We start from the raw sequence: 6,378 nt of genomic DNA, 5'->3' as shown, positions 1-6,378 counted from the left end.
ATGCTCTAGTTTTGTGTTAAGTACTGTTAGATATTTTAGACAGAATTATATCTTTACATAAGCAAGCTAGCAACAGTTTAAATATACTCTAGATATGTAATTAATAACTTAATTGCCCTAACATTAGTATTAGAAGGAATATGTATTGTTCTTCATTGCTTTTGTAATGATATTAAAAGGGTAAATTAAAATTCACCTACATTGCAGAAAAGGAAGAAAGTAGTTCTATTACTCGTTTAAATGTCTCTTAAGACAAATTTACATAAAATATAATTCAAATAACCCCACTTATTCATACCAAGTCTTCAATGAAAGTCTAGTTACTGGCTTCAAATCTTCCAGGCCTGGTGCACATTAATCTGTATAGATTGTTTTATTCTTTCTTCAGGGAGACAAGACTACTCTAAAGTCTAGTAAGCATTTAATGACATCCTTAGTTACTCGATGAAAGGTTTTAGAGTCAATATTTTACAGAACTCTGAATGTCAGATCTGTGTCTTTGAGACCTCAAAGGCTAATGGTAAAGTAGGAAGCCACCTATGTGTTGTGTTTTGAGGGGAAAAAGGTCTACCTGGCAATATCTGTCTTCCCATTAAGCTAAGCTGATGGCTACCATTTCTCATTAATATCCCTTATTTTGAATTAAAAGAATAAGAATCTCCTAATAACTTTTAATTTTTTGTTGTTTATTTTTATTTTTTTGCATATTTTTTATTGGAGTTTGATTTGCCAACATATAGTATAACTTTTTAATATAAACATTCAACCCCTAATAGTGAAATCCTATTAATCAACAAGTGTTGGTGAACTCATAAGCACTGATTAGTTTATAAATGAAAGTGGTACACCCTAGAATTCCATCCTTGGTCCTCCTCTCTTTCCACTCCAATTCTTATTCTTGAGCATTCTTTCCACTCCTGCAAAAATATTGGTATTTTCCGAGGGTGCTCTGCAGACCACCTATATTAGGATCACTTATGGTGCTTGCTGAAATGCAAACTTCAAAGGTACCTGCCATCCTTGCTATTATCAGCAACTCCAGTGGCAAGATTGTAGAATAGGCATTGAAATACTTTTTAGGCTCCTTAAGAATCATCGACCTATTTGTTGATGGCTTTTGTCTATATCTTGGAGTCCTACCTCCTTCTTTCCTTTAAAAAAATTAAGGTACATATCACATACCATAGAATCCACCATTTTAAAGAGAAGACAATTCAGTGGTTTTCAGTATATTCACAAGGTTGTATAACTATCACCATTATCTAGAAAAGTTTTGAGATGAGTGCTGTGGAGAATTTAGGTACCTGGGAGAGTCAATAAGAGACTAACTAAAAGGAATGGATATGTTGTTAAATGTTACAGATGCTCAAGTTAGATATTGTATGATTTTGTCAATTTAAATAGTAGCATTTGAGAACCCTCTGGGAAAATAGTATATAGCTCTGGGAGTTGGAACAGAGGATAAGAATTGTTCTGAATTTACAAGGTGATTCATCAGTCATTGTAGTATCTTTCTTGTGTATGTGTGTGGTTTTTACATTGGAAAACAAAAGGAACAATCCATCCGAAATAATACACTTCTAAATATATTATCATCAGAAATGAAAAATCAGACTTATTAATAAGGTCCAGTGCTTCCAGTGCTCACCATGGTCTCTGTAGGCAGATGTAGGACATTAGCTAATGGTCTCTTCAGTAAATGGAACTAAATAACTAAATAACATCTATCTATCTCTATATATATAACATCTATATATGTAACATCTAAATAACATCAATAAGGACTCTAAAAGAACAACATAATGTCATTCTAAGCCATAAGCATTGAAAATGAAATTGTCACCCTCCATCTTCAATGATAATAGTTTATATTTTTTAGTTGAACTTTAAGAATATCATTTACATATATATTTTGGAGATTATTTGCTGAGTATCTGCCAAATTTCTGTGTTTTTTAAAAGTAATTTCCTTCTATGGAATTCCTCTTTTTTTGAGAAATTGGAACAACACTTGGGTCAAGGCAATATAGTGGGAAAGTCTGAGTGATGCTTTTGTACTAAAAGCTTGGAATTTAAAAAAATTAATTGAAATTGTAATGGATTTTATGGCACAAATTAAAATGAAGATTTTGGTATGGAGTGAATAGATCAATTTGTGAATAGATGACTTATGTTTGATAAAAACTGGTACTTAGGATCCCAGATGCTTTTTTTGTGTGTGCCATGTGTTGACAACCGAGTTAGAGATTGTTGTCAATCTCTATTTCATGATGGAAAGATATTATGAGTTATGGTCTACAAAATGCTTTTTTTGAAAAGCATTAAGTAAATTCCCAAGTATGTAAGTGATCTTTTCAATCAATGACTTGACTAAATTAAACATATTTTTACCCAAATGATTTGGATATAGACAGAATTTAAATAGCAAAAATATCTCAGTGTCTGGCAAATGGTGTATTTGCCCTTTGTATGTTAATGAAGCCCTGTAGAATTTTCTTCCTTCTTCAACTAGTATATCATGTATTTAGACTAAGCTTGCAAATTCCAGGCTGAAGTAAAGGTTCCCTTTTTCTTCCCTCTCCCAAACTTGTGTCTCAGGAGGGAAGATTTTACTGAAAGTGCCTTTTCAGCCTTTGCTATTGCATGCAGCCAGACATTGGAATACTTGTTATTGGCAAGTTGAAAAACTTTAAATCATGAAAGATTTACATGAATGATAGAAGATTTGAAATGGTTTATGGCATGTTCATTCACACTAAATCAGCCTTGCCTTCTTAGGCTTTTCTTTCAAGACACTTATGCAAATCCAAAATGACAAGAATGGGTTTAAAATGATTTTCAGCATCTGAAGATTAGCGAAAAATGACAGACTCATAAAGCACTATACTTTTTTTTGAGACTGAAAACTTCCAGACGTTGTAAACTGGAGCAGACTGGAATGAGAATAAATAAACATATTAGAGCTATTAGTTTCATCTTTGTTATTAAAGCAGCTCATTCTTTACTCTCAGGATGCCTTCACATTCCTTCCATGGGCATTGAGAAGTAATACCATCCTTGGCATACATACTGCTCTGCTTAAAGTTTTATCATCTGTGTTTTCCTTGTTTTGTTATGTTGAACTAAGCATAAAAGAGGTTTGCATATTATGCAAAAATTTTATGGCAAAGGACTGAATTTGACAGTTCTCCACAGAAGTTGATTTTTTTCATAAAAGTAAACATTTTACTATGTAGTTTTTAGTCATTTAAAAATACGATTAAGGGACGCCCTGAGTGCTCCGTGGTTGGGCATCTGCCTTTGGCTCAGGGCGTGACCCTGGAGTCCTGGGATGGAGTCCCACATCAGGCTTCCTGCATGGCGCCTGCTTCTCCCTTTGCCTGTGTCTCTGCCTCTTTCTTTCTGTGTCTCTCATGAATAAATAAATAAATAAAAATCTTAAGAAAAATATGATTAATTGTACACCAATCAGTAGAATTTATTATATCCCTTTCATTTTTAGACATTTTTCTTTTTGTCATACTAACTACTTCCGTTAATAGGATCAAGGGGAGTGATGGGCAAGTGTTGGTGCTTAGTCATTCAGTTATTTGACTGTCTGGTGGTGATTATAGAAAAGTGGATAGGGAATTAATAGTAAACACTCTCTAAGTGTTATGGACAAAAATTAAAATTATGATGTATTTTCTAAAGATGGTAGCAACAATATCATCCATCCTTCAGCAATGTGTCCTTGACCACCCCATCAGGAAATGGAGTATAATTCTCCTTCCTTTTCTTCTGTTCTGCCCATGGTCACACTCTTGTATCCAATAAAATGAGACAGAAGTAATGCTATAGGATTTCTGAGGCTAGATCAGAAGTATGATTGCTTCCTTGGATTCTTGGAACCTCACTTTCTGGGTGCTCTTAGACTGTTCCTTCTTTGAAACCAGCATCCTGTATTTCCCTTTGACTTGGACAAGCATGGCTGCTTCCACGTCTTGTGCCTCAGGGTATGGTTTCATTTTGAGATGCTTTGGAATTTTCTAAGACTTGTCTGGCTCCTAGGACTGGATGAGATACCTCAGGCTAGACTGAATCCTGTGTGGACCCTCATATTTGTTTCTCTACTCCACACCTGGGGTTGACCAGAAAACCAGAGGATTTGTGACTATGGAGTTGTCCAGGAGCTCTGTGGCTGGGTCCAGTTTCTAAGGGCCAGTTCAATGACCAATGCACTCTTGTTGACCTATGCTATATTTTTTTATGGGATCATGTCAGAGTGCTGCTGACATGCTGATTTGGGATAACTCAGTTTCACACTGGCCATAAAGGTCTAAGGACTTAGGGCTGGTTATCATCTATTACTGACTCCTGGGCTCCAGTTGTCACCCATATTCCAGTTGCAGTACAGACTTCAGTTATGGCATTGGGAGTCTGCAGCTGGGCTGGATAAGTGGATAATTATACATAACATGCCAAGACACTGCTCCTTTCACTTTGCCTACATCTTGATAGAAAATGATCACACACAGGGAACAAAAAAAAAAAAAAAAAAAAAAAGGAAAAACAAACCAAAACCATTGTCAAGTGATAAAGTAATCTGCAGGACAAGACTCAGAGGTCTCTATGAGGATGAATACTGATCAAAGCATAAGTAACTGAGTGAGGGAACTAGAAGAAGACATTAAATTTAGAAAAATGCTTGCATTTATTATTTCAGTATCAAGGGATGCCAAATATTAGACTGTGGGCATAGGCCTGAATAGCTAAAACAGAGTCGGGTAGAAGACACTGAAATTTCCAAGGAAATGGAGGGACTCACAGTAGTGGCTTTAAATGTAAGAATATTTAGTATAGAAACCAAAATTAATTTTATAAACTAGATATTTTTATATGTTCTTAAATCCAGATGAAAGATGTTCCTAGCATACCAATCTTGAAAGAAATTTAAGAATCCTGAAATTCAGGAGGGATTAAAAAAAGCTTTAAAAGGATTTTTATTTGAGGATCGATAATTATAAAAAATGACAGCCATGCTTTATGATTTAAATAATAGTTCTGTATTTGGAAAGGGAAACAATTTCAGGAATGGTGTTTTAGTCTCAATGATTTTTACAGTTTATCTTGAAAATATACTTCACAACAAAAAAGCTCTTGTCTGCTGACCCAACTTTCATTACAAGTCAATGTAACATTTTAATTCATAAGTAAACTACTATTTGTCCTCAGAAACTTTTAATTTAAAACTAAAAGAAAGGGATCCCTGGGTGGCGCAGCGGTTTGGCGCCTGCCTTTGGCCCAGGGCGCGATCCTGGAGACCCGGGATCGATTCCCACGTCGGGCTCCCGGTGCATGGAGCCTGCTTCTCCCTCTGCCTGTGTCTCTGCCTCTCTCTCTCTCTCTGTGACTATCATAAATAAATAAAAAATTAAAAAAAATATTAAAAAAAATAAATAAAACTAAAAGAAACTTTAGTATCATAAATCAGGTTTTAACAATAAATGGCCATATTTTGTTATAATATTTTTTAAGGAAAAATAATAATTTCTAAGCAGCAACTTCATTTGGTAGCTAATAATAAATGATCAAGGACAATTTAGAAACAAATGCAAATTTCAGTCCTTCTATATCATCCAATTTTTCATTTTCCTCTTGTGTACTGTGGTGATAACAGTAACTATATATGTTAGAGAATTGAGAGAAACAGCAATAAAAATAACATTTGGCTCCTTCACCTAGAAAATACTCAGACATGTACTTTATTCCATCTAGAAAGGCATAGTTCCTGTCTTTTATGACCTGTTGACAGATAACTCTGTGACTAGCAGCTCAGAAATGGGAATAATTAAAAGTGATCTCTATATATTAGAGAAATAATCCATTAAAACCAAGATCCACTGTTTAGGAAAAATTCTGAGACAGACAACTACAAAGTAAGTACTATAAATAAATAAATAAATAAATAAATAAATAAATAAATAAATAAATAAATAAATAAAATTTTTTAAAGAGTTGGAAGAGGGGCAGACGCAGCGAATCTTCAAGCAGATTCACTGCTGATCAGGAGCCCAGTGTGGGGCTCCATCTCAGGACCCTGAGATAATGATCTGAGCCAAAGTCAAGAATCAACGTTTAACCTTTAACTGACTGAGCCACCCAGTTGCCCCTAAGCATAGACTTTTTAATTCCAAGTATAATAAAAAAATACTTAGGAATTATAATGACATACACATTATAAGTGAGCTAACAATAGGATATTATATCTGGAAAAGCAAAGAGGATACAATTAATTATGAAGAGAATGGTAATCCTTTAGCCTTACAAACAAACACATTCTTGCTGACTCTTAAGTCTGGATTTTTTTTTCTGCATTTTAGATAAGATTAAAAAAAAA

The sequence above is a fragment of the Canis lupus genome, chromosome 8 (assembly GCF_011100685.1).
Source record: "Canis lupus familiaris isolate Mischka breed German Shepherd chromosome 8, alternate assembly UU_Cfam_GSD_1.0, whole genome shotgun sequence".
Classification (NCBI taxonomy): Eukaryota; Metazoa; Chordata; class Mammalia; order Carnivora; family Canidae; genus Canis; species Canis lupus.
The sequence above is the reverse complement of the archived record's forward strand: the minus strand, read 5'-3'. Positions refer to the sequence as shown.